The sequence below is a fragment of the Eurosta solidaginis genome, chromosome 3 (assembly GCF_040869045.1).
Source record: "Eurosta solidaginis isolate ZX-2024a chromosome 3, ASM4086904v1, whole genome shotgun sequence".
NCBI classification, from domain to species: Eukaryota; Metazoa; Arthropoda; class Insecta; order Diptera; family Tephritidae; genus Eurosta; species Eurosta solidaginis.
In genome coordinates this window covers 242,485,486-242,503,878 of record NC_090321.1, presented here as the reverse complement: position 1 = coordinate 242,503,878, position 18,393 = coordinate 242,485,486, and the positions used below count along the sequence as shown (strand labels likewise).

At 38.7% G+C, this 18,393-nt stretch overlaps 1 long non-coding RNA gene across 1 annotated transcript; it reads left to right on the top strand.

The window, feature by feature from the left end:
• The first annotated feature begins 728 nt into the window (after nucleotides 1-728).
• LOC137247057 (uncharacterized) lies at nucleotides 729-1,884 on the top strand. Its single transcript, XR_010951766.1, has 2 exons — nucleotides 729-972; nucleotides 1,030-1,884. It is a non-coding gene; the product is annotated as an uncharacterized lncRNA (long non-coding RNA).
• Nucleotides 1,885-18,393: the final 16,509 nt, after the last annotated feature.

Below are 18,393 nucleotides of genomic sequence, written 5' to 3'. Positions count from 1 at the left end.
GCACTTGGGAAATGAAATACCATTGAAATAAAGCTCTTTTTTGCAAAGGTATAGCTTATTTTATTCGTCCATGACCCTTTCAAAAATCTTTTATATAAAAGTGGGCGTGGTCCTTAACCGATTTCATTAATTTTTCTTTAAAGCATTCCTCAGAGTAAAGGCAACCTCTCTGCGGAATTTTGTTACGATAGGTTTATCGATTTTTGATTTATGATTAATAATATTTGTAAAATTGATTTTATCACAAGTGGGCGGTGCCACACCCATTTTAAAAATTTTCTCAAATTTTTATCAAGAGTCTCAATATCAGTTCACTCGTCAAATTTCAACATTCTAGGCGTATTATTTACTAAATAATCAGGTTTTTTTGTGTTTTCCAAAATGTTATATATATAAAAAGTGGGCGTGGTAATCATCCGATTTCGCTCATTTTCCGTAAGAATCTATTCAGATAAGCTCGTGTATTAAATTTGGTCAAAATACCTCAATATTTACCCAAGTTATCGTGTTAACGGCAGACGGACGGACGGACGGACATGGCTCATTAAATTTTTTTTTCGATACTGATGATTTTGATATATATATTTATCTATCTAGATTCCTTTATACGAGTACAACCAACCGTTAACCAATCAAAGTTAATATACTCTGTGTGCAAAGCACTCTGAATATAAAAAGACTGTCTTGAATTGAGAGATTTCCAATTTAGTAGCGAAATATTTCAAAAAGTGTTTAAACCGATTAATGGTTAAAAATTTAGGCTCATATTTCTAACCGTGAACATGCACCCGAAAATTTCATCAAGCTTAACCACTGTATATAAATAGCTCCCACAAAACTTGTATGGTATTAGTTACTTTATACATAACGAACAGCGATTAACGTCAGAAACTAAAATGAATTTCCACAATCATATCGCGATCCTGGTCATCGTACTTAGCGGTCTTTTGACCCATATAAATTCGCAACCTGGCGAGTATTTGTTATTTCTCTATTATGAAAGAAAATATCATTGTGGTTGTTCATTAGTCAGTAAGAATGTCGTGATCACAGTTGCGGGATGCCTACACGCTCCATACTCGTATCAATTTTTAATGCACGTTGCACGTAGCCCAACATCTTTATGCGAGCCATTTAGCACAGTGAAGAGTTTATCTTATCCAACTATTGATCGCGTGTGTAGAGAAGGCTTCAATGATATAGCTGGAATAGTACTGGATAAATCCTTTGAAAATATTGATGGAATGAAACCAATACCACTTTGCGAAAATGAACTTCCGGTGGGCACAAAGATGACAATTAAAGAATGGGCTTCACAATTAATAAAACCAAATCAGTTTACACTCGTAACACATGACGTAACTATAGTAGAACCAAATACTTGTGGAACTCATCCCGTAGGATATAAAATGTATTGTGCTATAGGTGGCGAAGAATTGAATGATGGAGATGGTGGAGCACCGGGCGTCGAGAATGGACGACTTTGTGCGGTGAGAATATATAATTCGCACAGGAAAAGTGCGAAATTTTATGTAAATGTAGCTGATCCACAAGTTCGCAGTTTCATAAAAAAATTGATTCGTATGAGTGATAAGTGAATTATTACTCTATCTGGGCTGAACGCTCCATTTCAGATTTACTTTATCTCAACTCACGTGAAAATATTTTGAATTTAAACTGATATGGGGAATTTCGGAATAAAATGCTGAAGGGAGGTTCCAGGAGAATGTGAAATTTGGTGCCAGAAAAATGTATCTTACAAAGCTGGGGATAGTATGTATACAAAAAAATAAATTTAACCTTTAAAAAATTTAAATTTGTTTTATTCATTTTAAAATAAAATGTGGATTTAACTATTTCAATAAGGTGGAATCTATCATACGATTTTCTGTGTTTTTGCTGGTATCGTTTGATGTACTTATAGGTGTTTGCGTTCTTTTGATGTGCTCTTGGTTTGAACATTTTTTGTAATTTTTATAACCTTATACGTTTATCGTGGGTTTGATTCGAGCTAAAGGCCTAACAATAATTATTTTATCATTGTTATTGTTATGATACATTTTTTCATAATTGAAAATATTTTAAATTAAAATAGAAGAAATAAATAATTTAGACAACTGCCAAAGCTCGTTATATAGATCCATTTCACGAACTGCTAAATTCCTTAATCGGCAACGTTTAGGCGCCGCTACACAGCGGTTGTTTGTTTGTCTTCATTATTTCTGCTTCTGTTCTGGTTCTTGCAAATTGATACTCACAGCACTGCGACCCGAAATGGATCCATACAACGAGCTTTGGCAGTTGTATAAATTTTTTCTTTCTTCTATTCTAATTTAAAATTTTTTCAATTAAGAAAAATGTATCATAACAATAATAATGATACAATAATTACTGTTTTATACGTATGTATATTTTGTGTTAACTTACACATGTTATAACGCTTGATCGACGGACAATATATTCGAAACCAAAAGCAAATTAAACATCAAAAATGTATACAATTTAAGGTACCGCAAGTGTAAACAAAAGTATGCACAAACAAATATATAGTGATACGAACAATAGAAGAAAAATATGTTGTTATCTAACATTATGATTTGGTGATCTTAAATATGCTGCTAGCGGAATACTTTATGTATGTATATGCATATGCGCATTGGTCTGTGTCACTTTTAAAATTAATTCCCTTATCGTTAGGCGTGTTAGTAATGTTGTGAATTTCTATGGTGAAGTGCTTATTACGTTGTTTCTCTATGTCCAATATAGTAATATTTTGGAAATTGGGATATTTGTTGTTGTTATTGTAGTGATAAGGTTGCTCCCCTAAGTCTTTGGGGAGTGTTATCGATGTGATGGTCCTTTGTCAGATACAGATCCGGTACGCTCCGGTAACACAGCATCAGTAAGGTGCTAGCCCGACCATCTCGGGAACGATTTATATGGCCACGATAAACCTTCAGGCCATCCCTCACTCCCCACCCTCAAGTTCCATGAAGAGTTTGGGGTTGCCAGAGCCTCGTCTGTTAGTTAAACAGGATTCGCCGCGGATAGGTGAGGTTGACAGTTGCGTTTGGAGAAGCTATATATTGCGCTGGCAACCTGAAGGATTGCGCTACACAGGCCCGTGAATCTGGTATTTTAGTCACCTCTTACGACAGGCATACCTACCGCGGGTATATTCTGACCCCCTAACCCGCTGGGGTAAGTCGGGATAGTGGCCCGTATCCTTACATTTTCCGATTATGAAGCTTTTGGCGGTATTTAATACTGTTCTTTTTTCATGCTTTGACTAACAGTTAATTAGTCTTCTGTACCAGTCAGTATATAATTTTTTATTTCTCCTGTTGACTAACGTGTACTGTACACGTGTAACTTAACTTATGTGAACTTAAAATACGGCAATTCAACTGTACAAACATAGAAACGAGCAATTCAATACAACTGAAATTTCCTTTGAAAAAGAATAGAATATACGCGCTAATTTTATTTCGCTTGAATAAACATAACAACCTTGAATTTGTTATTTTGGTAGATCAAAAGCTCTTTGTTTAACTGATTAAAATTTGTTTTACGCTTGACGCATTAACCATAAGAAACAAAAAAAAAAAAAACAAGTAAGGAAGTTCGAGCGAAACCGAACATGACATACCCAGCTGTACAATTGAAATGCTGTTGTTGTTTGTTTTGTGTGCTTAATAGTGTTATAAGGCTGCGCAATGATACATATATCATATGGTTCTATTCGAACTAATTTTTCTTCGATTTATGGCTCCGGAAACATAAAAAGTTGCTTAGTCATAAAAGGGGCGGTGCCACGCACATTTTTTAAAGTTCGAAATTTTTCCTATTTATTGTTATAAATCCACATGGGAAATGAAATACCATTGATATAAAGCTATTTTTTGCAAAGATATAGCTTATTTTATTCATCCACGACAATATCAAAACTCTTTTATATATAAGTGGGCGTGGTCCTTAACCGATTTCATTAATTTCTCTTCAAAGCATTCCTTATAGTAAAGGCAACCTCTGTCGGATTTTGTTACGATAATTTTAACGATTGTTTATTTATGATTAAAAATATTTGTAAAATTTATTTTATCACAGGTGGGCGGTGCCACGACCATATTAAAAATTTGTTTCAAATTTTTATTAAGAATCTCAATATCAGTCCACATTATAGGTGTATTATTTATTAAATAATCAGGTTTTTTGTGTTTTCCAAAATGTTATATATATAAAAAGTAGGCGTGGTTATCATCCGATTTCACTCATTTTCAACACCAATCTATTCTGGGCACAGATTAGCTCGAGTACCAAATTTGGTGAAGATATCTCAATAATTATTCAAGTTGTCGTATTAACGGACAGGCGGACGGACGGACCGACATGGCTAAATCAAATTTTTTTCTATACTAATGATTTTGATATATGGAAATCTATATCTATTTCGATTCTTTTATACCTGTAGAACCAACCGTTATCCAATCAAAGTTACAAGTACAGCTGTGTATAAAAATAGTAATAAATACTTGGCGCGATTTATCTCCTAGAAGATTTAGCCCGAATTTCTCTTCAAATTTGCGTCTTGCTCCCTTTTGATTTTCCCTACAAACTGGCAGACGGTACCTAGGTATATGTGTTTTGCCTTTTCCAAACGGAAGCTGATGCAAAGAGAATACATTTTCACTGAAAATCGTTTCATGGTAGAAATACGCTTGAACTCAGGACGCCCAGGAAGCTCAGGTCAAAGAACAGGTGCATGAGTTGAGATGCGAAATAATTGGCAGTCTGCTCTGACTGCAGCTAGCTTTTTTTTTTCTTTTTTTTTTTTTTTTGATGAGGTAGTGATCCGGGTCGAGGGCATAAGGGCCATGTTTCACACAGTGGTTTATACGGCGTTAAAGTCGTCAAGCACGACTTTTATATCATGGCGGGGGCAGCGTTCGTATGTGCGTTCTAGGCGCTGGTAGATTGCTATATTTATGGCTGCCTTGTCCATCTTATCAAAGAAGTTGCTAATGTAGAGGAACTGGAGGAGTCGAATGAATTCCTAACAAGGACGCTTATGACTGCGTATAACAAAGCTTGCCCTCTAAGAAGATTCAGAGGAAAAGCAAAGCTGCCATGGTGGAGCAATGAGCTGAGCCTTCTAAGAAGACAGGTAAAAGAAATGTTTAAGCTCGCAAAGACCGCGGAAAGCGAAGCGTGCCGGGACGAGCACAGGGATCTACTGAGGATCTACAAGCGAGAAATTACCAGGGCGAAGAGGAACTTATGGAAAAGTTTCTGTACGGACATAGAGTGCTCCAGCGAAATAGCACGGTTGAGAAAAGTCCTAGTAAGGGGAAATGTAGTCCGGGGACTAATAAAGAAAGATAACGGGGAATGTTCACGTAATAGTGAGGAATCCCTTTAGGTGCTTCTCGATACACATTTCCCATCGGGAGACGGTTTAGAGGAGCCAGCAGACATCACTCACACTTCGATCACGGAGCTAATAGTGCCGGGGTTGGTGACCGATACCAAGATCGAGTGGGCAGTGAAAACGTTTTCTAAGTTTAAATCGCCGGGCCCAGATGGTGGGGAAGATCGGTCACATGTATTCCAAAGACTATAGACCCATTAGCTTAACATCATTTCTGCTCAAAACCTTTGAGAGGCTGATAGATGTGTATATAAAGTCCAACGTGGATGAAAAGCTGCTCTCCACAACACAGCATGCATACACCAAAGGCAAGTCGGTAGACACCGCATTGCATAGGGTGGTAATAAGCATAGAGAAATCCCTGGAGTATAAGGAGTATGCTCTAGGAGTCTTCTTGAACATTTCCGTGGCTTTCAATAATGTTGCAAAATGGGCGATTATGGATGGTCTTAATTACATTAAAGTACATCCTGCCTTAATCAGATGGATCGGCTGCATGTTAAATTGCAGAAAGGTTACATCAAAATGGGGATTGTACGAGGAGACGAAATCAGTGGACAGGGGCATGCCGCAGGGAGGGGTGCTATCACCTCTGCTGTGGACGCTGGTCATCAACCAACTGCTCAGGCAATTCGATGAGGGACCCGTAAAACTTACGGCTTACGCAGATGACGTTGCAATGGTCATAAGTGGAAAGTGCCTTCCAACGATTAGTTCTTTGATGAATCGGGCGCTTCGCGATATTCATAACTGGGCATCTAATGTCGGGTTGAAAGTCAATGCGGAGAAGACGGACATGGTCTTATTTACAAAGAGGTACAAGGTCCCAAATTGGACCAGGCCTAAGTTAGGAGGGGTGACCTTACAGGAGAAACCTTGCACAAAATATTTAGGAATCATCCTAGACAGTAAGCTGTCATGGAAGCTCAACGTGGAGGAGAGGGTCAAAAAGGCCTCAACGGCACTCTACGCATGTAAAAAAATGCTGGGGTGTAGGTGGGGCCTATCGCCCTCTCTTTCTCATTGGGTTTTTACAGCGATTGTAAGCCCTGTTCTATACTATGGAGTTCTTGTTTGGTGGAAAGCCACACAAAAAACAACATACCTCAAAAAATTAGAGGGGGTATGCAGACAATCGATGCTTAGCATTACGGGAGCCCTGAAAACAACCCGACGGCTGCACTGTATGCCATTTTGCATATCCCACCTGTAGACCTAGTAGCAAAGAACAAAGCGTTAACGACCGCAACCAGGCTTGGTGCTTCGGGCCAGCTTGAGCGCCGACCATATGGCCATAGTAGTATAGCGTCATCAATCACAAGACGAACAGACTACATGATTATCTATCTATGTTTCGAGGGAGATCTTAAGGCCACAATAGAGGTGGATGGTTGGCGCAAGAGTGCGCAAATGGCGGACGAGGCGATACATGTGTACACCGATAGTTCCAAAGTAGTGGAAGGAGTTGGGTCTGCGGTATACTGCCCTGATCCGGAAATAAGCAGATCCTATAGGCTGCCGGATTACTGTAGCGTTTTCCAAGCGGAAATATTAGCCGTAACCAAAGCAGTAAAAACCCTGGTAGAGAATAGCTTAAGCTGCAACCGTGTTAACTTTTATATTGACAGTCAAGCAGCAATTAAGGCAATAATCTCGCATAGCACAGCATCTAAATGCGTGTTAGAGTGTAAGCAGTCTCTGGAGAGAATCGGGACAGGGAGAAGCATACATCTATATTGGGTCCCAGGGCATATGGGAATAGATGGGAATGAAAAAGCGGACGAACTAGCTAAAAAGGGCGCATCCCTTGAAGCTTGCTCCGTAGATGTCCCAATTAGATTTGGCGAGATTAAGCGAAGGCTAGAGGTGCACATGATCGACCAAGCGGGAAAGGCGTGGGTTCAAGAGCGGGGCTGAAAAGTGTCGAAGACTATGTGTAGGTCTTACAACCTTAGAATAACACAGTTGGTCCTCTCATTAAAAATAGAGAACTGTAGACTTATGACGGGTATTCTGACTGGACACTGCCTTCTGGCGTCACATGCCTTTAAACTAGGCTTGGTCAGTGATAGCAGATGTAGGAAGTGCAGGTTGGAGGAGGAAACGATCGAGCACGTTCTGTGCTCGTGCTCTGCACTTGCCAGGCTAAGACTCCAGCTATTAGGAGTGATACAGCTGTCAGATCTAGAAGCAGCAAGTGGCTTAAGTCCTAGGAAGCTTCTAGTATTTGCCAAGAGAACGGAGTTATTTTATAACATAGGTCCTGGTTTTCGATAGAGTTTTTCAGTATGGTCGTTAAAACAAACTTCTGGTAACACTACGGACTCAATCAGTCTACGTGAAGTCCTCATGGACCGGCCAGTTCAACCTACCTACCTACCTGTCCATCTTATATTTTGGCTGATGGTGATCTCGGCTTTTACTTACAGGAAGAACTCAACAAACCGGGTGGTGGCACCAACACATTGAGGCAACATACACTCCAGGCGCATGCCTAAAACTCGTAAGCGAAAAAAAGGGAGTTCTCATTATATTGGATTTTGTTAGAATTTTCTTTGGGGTGAGACTTTACATGGCGAGTACCAAGCTTAGCGCCTTATCTGCTCAGCGTGGCTGATGTGTTCTAATACAAGTTTGTATTACAAGACAGCTGACTGTTTGCAGTCGCACGTTATGGTGACCAGACGCTGCTGATGAAATCCCCCACTTAGGCCCTAAGCCGATTATGACGGATTGGCCTACCTAGGTTGAAACCTTCTCACATTAGCTCACCACCAAATAGATTCTCAGTGGATATCCGGAGAATACTTGGCGACAAGCTACCATAAGGAGTGAGCTGCGTGAACTGCATGCAAACGAATCGCCCTAGTCAAATGCTGGCGCTTGCCGGTCAGAAGCTTTTCCCACATTACGTAGAATTTTACACAACCACATGAAAAGTTTATGTTTAAGTTCTTTACGTGTCCGGAAACTTTTTACTTTTCATCCACTCTCTTTTTTTCATCCGTCTTCATTGCAAAACACCACGTTACTGTGTGCTTAAAAGTGCATTCCGTAAAATGTAAATTCAACAAGTAAGGAAGGTTAAGTTCGGGTGTAACCGAACATTACATACTCAGTTGAGAGCTATGGTGACAACATAAGGGAAAATAACCATGTAGGAAAATGAACCGAGGGAAACCCTGGAATGAGTTTGTATGACATGTGTATCAAATGAAAGGCATTAAAGAGTATTTTATGAGGGAGTGGGCCATAGTTCTATAGGTGGACGCCATTTAGGGATATAGCCATAAAGGTGGATCAGAGTTGACTCTAGAATGCGTTTGTACAATATGGGTATCAAATGAAAGGTATTAATGAGTATTTTAAAAGGGCGTGGACCTAAGTTCTATATATGGACGTCTTTTCGAGATATCGCCGTAAAGATGGACCAGGGGTGACCCTAGAATTTGTTTGCACAATACGGGCATCAAACGAAAGGTGTTAATGAGTATTTTAAAAGGGAGTGGGCCTTAGTTCTATAGGTGGACGCCGTTTCGAGATATCGCCATAAAGGTGGGCCTGGGGTGACTCTAGAATTCGTTTGTGCAATATGGGTATCAAACGAAAGGAGTTAATGAGTATTTTAAGAGGGAGTGGGCCTTAGTTCTATATGTGAATGCATTTTCGAGGTATCGCAATAAAGGTGGACCAGGGGTGACTCTAGACTTTGTTTGTACGATATGGGTATCAAACGAAAGGTGTTAATGAGTATTTTTAAAAGGGAGTGGGCCTTCGTTTTATACGTGCTCGCCTTTTCGAGATATCGCCATAAAGGTGGACCAGGGGTGACTTTAGAATTTGTTTGTATTATATGGGTATCAAATGAAAGGTGTTAATGATTATTTTAAAAGGGCGTGGGGCTTAGTTCTATAGGTGGACCCCTTTTCGAGATATCGCCATAAAGGTGGACCAGGGGTGACTCTAGAATTCGTTTGTGCAATGTGGGTATCAAACGAAAGGAGTTAATGAGTATTTTAAGAGGGAGTGGGCCTTTCTGGACCAGGGGTGACTCTAGACTTTGTTTGTACGATATGGGTATCAACTGAAAGGTGTTAATGAGTATTTTTAAAAGGGAGTGGGCCTTCGTTCTATAGGTGTTCGCCTTTTCGAAATATCGCCATAAAGGTGGACCAGGGTGACCCAGAACATCATCTGTTGGATACCGCTAATTTATTTATATATGTAATACCTGCCAAGATTTTAAGGGTTTTTATTTCGCCCTGCAGAACTTTTTCATTTTCTTCTACTTAATATGGTAGGTGTCACAACCATTTTATAAAGTTTTTTCTAAAGTTATATTTCGCGTCAATAAAACAATCCAATTACCTTACAATATTTCATCCCTTTTTTCGTATTTGGTATAGAATTATGGCATTTTTTTCATTTTTCGTAATTTTCGATATCGAAAAAGTGGGCGTGGTCATAGTCGGATTTCGTTCATTTTTCATACCAAGATAAAGTGAGTTCAGATAAGTACGTGAACTGAGTTTAGTAAAGATATATCGATTTTTGCTCAAGTTATCGTGTTAACGGCCATGCGGAAGGACAGACGGACGACTGTGTATAAAAACTGGGCGTGACATCAACCGATTTCACCCATTTTCACAGAAAACAGTTAACGCCATAAAATCTATGCCCCTACCAAATTTCAAAAGGATTGGTTAATTTTTGTTCGACTTATGGCGTTAAAAGTATCCTAGACAAATTAAATGAAAAAGGGCGGGGCCACGCCCATTTTTAAATTTTCTTTTATTTTTGTATTTTGTTGCACAATATCATTACTGGAGTTGAATCTTGACATAATTTACTTATATACTGTAAAGATATAAAATTTTTTGTTAAAATTTTACTTTAAAAAAAAATTTTTTTTAAAAGTGGGCGTGGTCCTTCTCCGATTTTGCTAATTTTTATTAAGCGTACATATAGTAATAAGAGTAACGTTCCTGCCAAATTTCGTCATGATATCTTCAACGACTGTCAAATTACAGCTTGCAAAATTTTAAATTACCTTCTTTTAAAAGTGGGCGGTGCCACACCCATTGTCCAATATTTTACTAATTTTCTATTTTGCGTCATAAGTTCAACTTATCTACCAAGTTTCGTCGCTTTATCGGTCTTTTGTAATGAATTTTCGCACTTTTTCGGTTTTTCGAAATTTTCGATATCGAAAAAGTGGGCGTGGTTATAGTCCGATATCGTTCATTTTAAATAGCGATCTGAGATGAGTGCTCAGGAACCTACATACCAAATTTCATCAAGATACCTCAAAATTTACTCAAGTTATCGTGTTAACGGACGGACGGACGGACGGACGGACGGACATGGCTCAATCAAATTTTTTTTCGATCCTGATTATTTTGATATATGGAAGTCTATATCTATCTCGATTCCTTTATATTTGTACAACCAACCGTTATCCAATCAAACTTAATATACTCTGTGAGCTCTGCTCAACTGAGTATAAAAAGTAAAGTTCAGCGTTGTTGCATCATATCATCTTTTATTATACTCAGCTGAGAAGAGCTCACAGAGTATATTAATTTTTTTTGCATAACGGTACTTCGTAATGGCGTAAACTAATCGAGATAGATATAGACTTCTATATATAAAAATGATCTGGACGATAAAAGAAATTAATTTAGCCATGCCCGTCTGGCCGTCTGTCCGTAAATGAAATTTGGCATGTAAATTCCTGGGCACTCATCTCAGATCGCTATTTATAATGAACGAAATCGGACTATAACCACGCCCACTTCTTCGGTATCGAAAATTTCGAAAAACCGAAATAATGCGATATTCATTACAAAGACGGATAAAGCGATGCAACTTGGTAGAAGGGTTGACCCTATGACGCAGAATAGGAAATCAGTAAAATTTTGGAAAGTGAGCGTGTCACCGTCCGCTTTTGAAAGAAGGTAATTTAAAAGTTTTGCAAGCTGTAATTTGGCAGCTGCGTATGTTATGTTCGGTTACACCCAAAATTAGCCTTCCTTTCTTGTTTTACTCTGATTTATTATATTTTGTATCCATATTTACTACTAGCAGCTACTCTCCAATTTCCTCTTCAATTTTTTCACCATTACAATAATATCAATAATAACATGTGAACAATTTCTTTGCTCATTTTCCCGTACCTTTCAACATTGAGGTGGGATGAGGTGTGTGAGGCAATGGAATTGAATATTAGTGGTTTTTATTCCGTTAGAGGGAACCTTTTTTTTTTGAGGAAATGTTAATAACATTAAGAAATGGTGGTTGGCATAATTGCAAATATTTAGCTACTTCCCTTATCATAGCTGTCTAATGAATCCTTAAATACCTAAATTCTAACAGATCTTAAAATTGTTAGCAAAACATTTCTGCAAATTAATATCGATATTATCTTAAAAGAGTTTACAAATACAAGTTCTGAAACTAACACCAAGTTAAGTTTAGGATGATCGGGCTAGTCCATCAGAACTTCATATAGATTAAATGAATCCATTTTGTCACAAGAAGTTTGTCTAACAACCAAACAGAAAAACCCCATCCAAAACCAGAACCTGTGATAGAGAAACTCCGCCCTCTTGACTTATACTGGAAGCCCTCTATAACCTATTCTACTTGCTGCATCTCGATATGATATCTGAATAACTCCTTACACCTGGAGCCTTAGATTGGCAAGCGTTGCGCACGAGCGCAAACCGTGTTTGAACGTTTCAACCTCCAAAGGCTTATTTAAAGGCATGTGAAGCCAGAAGGCAGCGTCCAATTAGAGTACCTGTCAGTAAGTAAGTATAATGTTGTAAGACCTACACATGATCTTTGACATTTTGCAGTTCGAGCTTGGGTCCACACCTTCCCCCCTTGTTCGACCATGTGCAACTCTTCTTCCAGTGTTTCTACTCTTTTGGTTATGGCTATTACTTTCGCCTGAAAAATATCTCTGTGATCTGAGAGCTTGAAGGATCTTTTTAATTCCGAATCAGCGCAGCGTACCGCAGACCTGAGCCTCGTTGCTGTTATAAACGCATGTTCTTTTGCACGAGGTGTGCAAGTCGAATGTGCAGAATGGCATATAGTGCAGCCATCGGGGTTGTTTTGCCTTCCTAAATGATAAGCATTGATGGCCCCTCTAATTTTATAAGGTAGCTTATTTTTATACTCAGTTGAACAGAGCTCACAGAGTATATTAAGGAATCGAGATAGATATAGACTTCCATATATCAAAATCGTCAGTATCGAAAAAAAATTTGATTGAGCCATATTCGTCGGTCCGTCCGTTCGTCAACACGATAACTTGAGTAAATTTTAAGGTATCTTGATGAAATTTGGTACGTAGATTACTGGGCACTCATCTCAGATCGCTATTTAAAATGAACGATATCGAACTTTAAGCACGCCCACTTTTTCGATATCGAAAATTTCGAAAAATCGAAAAAGTGCGATTATTCATTACCAAAGACGGATAAAGGGATGAAACTTGGTAGGTAAGTTGAACTTATGACGCAGAATAGAAAATAGTAAAATTTTGGACAATGGGCGTGGCACCGCCCACTTTTAAAAGGAGGTAATTTAGAAGTTTTGTAACTAGTAATTTGGCAGCCGTTGAAGATAGCATGATGAAATTTGGCAGGAACGTTACTCTTATTACTATATGTATGCTTAATAAAAATTAGCAAAATCGGGGAACGAGCCCACTTTAAAAAAAAAATTTTTAAATCAAATTTTAACAAAAAATTTAATATCTTTACAGTATATAAGTAAATTATGTCAACATTCAATTCCATTAATGATATGGTGCAACAAAATACCAAAATAAAAGAAATTTTCAAAATGGGCGTGGCTCCGCCCTTTTTCATTTAATTTGTCTAGGATACTTTTAATGCCATAAGTCGAACAAAAAATTTACCAGTCTTTGAGAAATTTGGTAGGGGCTTAGATTCTAGGATTCTAGGTTTTCTGTGAAAAAGGGCGAAATCGGTTGAAGCCACGCCCAGTTTTTATACACAGTCGACCGTCAGTCCTTCCGCTCGGCCGCTGACACAATAACTTGAGCAAAAGTTGATATATCTTTACTAAACTCAGTTCAAGTAATTATCTTAACTCACTTTGTATTGGTATAAAAAATGGCCGAAAGCTGACTATGACCACGCCCACTTTTTCGAAAAGAGAGATGAAACATGGAAATTGGATTGGCTTATTGACGCAAAATATAACTTTAGATAAAAACTTTGTTATATGTGTGTGACACCTTCCATATTAAGTAGAAGAAAATGAAAAAAATTCTGCAGGGCGGAAGCAAAAGCCCTTGGAGTTTTGGCAGGAATACTGCTCGTGGTATTACATATATAAATAAATTAGCGGTACCCGACAGACGTTGATCTGGGTCAGCCTGGTCCACATTTTGGTGGATATCTGTATCTATAGAAGTAAGGCCCACTCCCTTTTAAAATACTCACTACCACCTTTCGTTTGATACCCATATTGTACAAACGCATTCTAGAGTCACCCCTGGTCCACCTTTATAACGATATCTCGAAAAGGCGTCCGCCTATAGAACTAAGGCCCACTCCCTTTTAAAATACTCATTAACACCTTTCATTAGGTACCCTTATCGTAAAAACATATTCCAGGGTTACCCTAGTTTCATTTTCCTACCTGGTGATTTTCCCTTATTTGGTCTCCAAAGCTCTCAACTGAGTATGTAATGTGCGGTCAAACCCGAACTTAGCCTCCCTTACTTGTTTGTGTTTCTGTTCACCAAATAAGAACCCCAGGATAGGTTAAAGAACACGGTAGAAACCCAGTGAGAAAAAGAAGGCGAAAACCCCACATATACTTCAGCGTTTTACATGCATAAAGTTATAGCGAGGCCTTCTTCACTCTCTCCTCCACGTTGAGCTTTCGCGACAACTTACTGTCTGCAATGATTCCTTGATATTTTGTGCAAGATTTCTTCTGCAGGGTCACCCCTACTGGCATTCTGTACCTCTTAGTAAACAAGACCATATTGATTATAATTTTGAGCCATTCCACGAGCGCTCTCTAGAAATTCGTACATGGGCCCGCCGATTTAAGCTTAGATAAAGTCTTCATCACCCATTCGATCTTGGTATAGGTTACCAAGTCCGGCACAACTCGCTCCATGTTTAAAGTGTAGCCGCTGTCTGCTGGCTCTTCTGAATCGCCGCACGATGGGAATCGTGTATGTAAAATCGCTTTAAAGAATAACTCCGAAAGTTATTGTTAAATTATCTTGAAACTATTTTAAATATTTAAATAACTATAAAGGTGGTCTCACCCAGAGATGCAAAATCCTCTCGGATGGTATTAAAGTTCAAATCTCCAATACTCTCATATCAAAAATTTAATGCTTTTAATTTCACCCCACAAATATTTTGTTTGCAAACATAATTTTCTTTCATTACATTTTCAAGGCGAAATGCCAAAGGTGAATTCTAATGATGTTATCAAGTTTCAAGGACAATTCCATTTTATCTTCGCTTTGACACTTGTGAATGCAAATAATTACATAAACATGCAAATATACTACAAACATGCATACATTTCATTAAATAACACAAACATTGAAAGTAGGTACAAATATGTGGCAGTTTATGAATATATGTATATATGTTAATTAGGCCGGGTCGATTTGTGGGGAGGTAAAAAAATCGCCCTTGCTCTGTGAAAATCATATTCTAGGGATCAAAATAAGAAACTATGCCAAAGGAACCATACCGCTAGAAACAATTCTGGTGTCCCCCCCCCCCTTTGGGTCGTAGGGGAAATTTTTAAAAATCCCACTTTGGAATGCCTATGTTTTTTCTTCTTGGAGTTTATTTTTCTCTTTAGAAATTTATTTAGTCAGAACATAAGTAAATGAAAAAATGAATTTAACTTAATAAAAGAAAAGAAATTTAAAAAAATTATTAGAAATTAACGTTTTTACAACCCCCTTTTAAAACCAAGGCATCACTGTGATGCATTTGCATGTCGTAAACATAGTTGTGTGGGTTTTTATTCAACCGTTTTAAAAAATGAATGAATCACTGTGAAACAATTGCAGATCGTAAAATTGCTTGTGTTGTTTTTTTTAAGCTACCACAAGACTCAGCAGGTAGAACTGAAATTGCTCCTACCCAAAAGTTCGAGCCAAAGTGGGGGACATCAGAATTCGTTTTAGAGGTATCGTTCCTTCGGCAAAGTTTCTTATTTTGATCCCTAGGATAAGATGTTCACATAGCAATGAGCAATTTTTGAATCGACCCGCCCTAATGTTTATGCTTATATTAGGGTTTGGTTAGGCTAGGTAAATCTCGCATTGATCTTGGAAGTATCCTTCAGAGAGCTTTCCCCGCGTACTCTCAAATGCTGGTCAGCTGAGCCTAAAGTGGCCACACACCTCGCCGTCCTCCATACAGCTGGAGTTGTCTAGAATATATAGGCGCACTACATGGATCTCCACTGCCCTGACTTAACTCCAATAACCATTGAAAGATGATCTTTTTTAAATTCCAATAGCTTAACAATGGGCCAGAAAGTCTTAGGTTATAGGCGTTTTCTTAGCTGTGCCGCACAGAGATCAAATGTTCAATGAAATCCCAAATTCTACACTGGCAGACACGTTAACATCAGCCTCATAGTTGTCAGAGATATTCTTATGCTCTCGCACCCAGATAAGTTTTAACAAAAAGTAGTTAGATATCACTGCAAGTGAGGTTAAGCAATCTCTCACAGTCTTGGTAAGTTCCGGTGGCAGAGCTAATTGCTTTGGAAGGCGCCTGAGTATCTGACTAGAAGTCAAATCCTCTGACAATTGCAGCGGCGAATAATATCCCATCTAAACCATCCCTTAGGGTGGAGGCTTCCCTCAGAAACATTCTGCATTGATTGTTCAGCCTAAATTTCCAGCTTGTGTGCACTTCAAAGCAGTATTATCCACCCCAACCCTCTGTTCAGCCTGGACTCATCGGCGAATTGGTACACCAGACTCTCGTACCATATCCAACCACAATCGATTCCTCGCTTGAAAAACTAGTATTAAATGTGGCAACAGGAGGGGAAGGTGACACATAGATAGATACCAAAAGGTCTGAATTGCTACCATCTTAGATGTAGGAAGGAAGAGTATCGTTTTTACTGGGATAGGTGATATTTTCTAATATTTCAAATTAATATCAATAACGTTCCGAAAAATGTCTGCTTTCTTGCGAACTTCTGAAAGAGAAAATTCTGTATTGCATGTGAGCACAACCTCTCTGGCTTCCCCAATCCAATTTATAACCACACTTAGCCGTGTTGAATCCTATATATTTAGCAAGCGAAACGCAGGCAATCACACATTCCTCACGGAAGGAGAGGATTGAGTGACCTAAAAGGTTTAGCGCCGTCACATCAAATTGTTCCCGAGATGGTCGGAATAGTACCATAATGGTGACGCATCAGCTCAATGTTCGGCAAAGGACCAAGGCAACATCGATAAAATGTACAAAGGCATCGTGGAGTCTCCTTATCGCTACCAGCAAAAGAAAAAGAAAAAAACTTACACTGGGGACAGCTTTGATGTAATTTAGCCAGATCAAAAAAAAACAGCATAAAAAATCTCAATGTTCAAGAAAGGTTAAAAATTTTTTGAATTCATGGTTTGCGTCAATAGAGTAATCAATTTTTACCAAGCCCTTTTCTGGGTGAATAATTTAACTTGTATTGAATAAAGTATATAGATCGGTAGGTATTCAAATGAAGAATCTGATAGTATGCATAACTTGAGGTTTTTATGAATAAATTCCAGCTTCAGCTTGGATTTTCATTTTAGCGCCACCTATGTAGATGTTTATACCCCTACTGGGCCTTCGCCCTATTCTTCATTTATGTTCTGCACCTGGAAGTCCAAAACAAACGTGATGTGGTGGTTAGTTAAGTTGTGATTCCAATTAAACGTTCATTTGTCATGTCATCTTATATCGTCCCGTAGAGCCCCTTTCGCGGGCCATGCGGGCTATACGAACATTAGTCGAGGTTTCAAATGAAAAATAACGTTGAACGCTTCCTGAGTTACGTTGCTAACTGCGCCTGATATACATAGATTTGCTAGCCTTTTGCAACTTCCCCACCCCATGTTGATTGATTTTCCTCTCTAGCGGTTTTCACCACATAAGTGCTCTATACGTTAGTATAGCTTGGACGACTGTGTGGTGCATGCCTTGAATGATATGCGGTAACAGTTCCCAGTTTTTCTCGATAGCATTTTTGTAAGTGTTGTACGTTTCCTGAGCTTTCTTTGATCTCAGCTGAAGGTGTTCAATAAAATGGGTTCCCTCAGCCTGAACCTGCTCTTGTTGCGTCAACAGTGCTTCACGCCATTCAAAAATGGGTGCAACCACTAGTAATTCCAACAGGGGTGGATCATGGGAAAGTTACTGTAATATGCGTAGATCCCAACTTGCAGCTGAAAATGTGGTTGTTGTCATGTGGGGACACATCGTATACAGGACATATATAAGGTGTATTGTGCTTGATACTGGACAAACAAGGGTCTGGGCTAGGGTGGCTCTTATCTCTTTTGGTATTATGCTTTCTTCTACTTTAAGGGTTGGATAATGTATACTGATAACAGGGCGCGACCTATTGAAGGTTTTTACCGGTTCTGTGTGAATTAGGCCTCCTTATTCTTTTCTGGATCAAACGTCTGTGTAGGCAGGTGCTTATGGAGATGTTTCTTTATGCCTTGTGGAGGCGGGGTTAGATCAAGTAACAGTGTCCTGGTTTGTGAAAATTTAACAAAAATTATCTGTTCAGCATTTCGTTATGCCCTTTAATGTTGAGCACCTTTGTCTTACTCTGCCTGAAACTCGATTTGAGGTGTTTGCGTTGAGTTAAAACTGAAATTTATTTATTTCCATCAAACTTACATCCGAACTGGTTGCGAGTTTGCATGA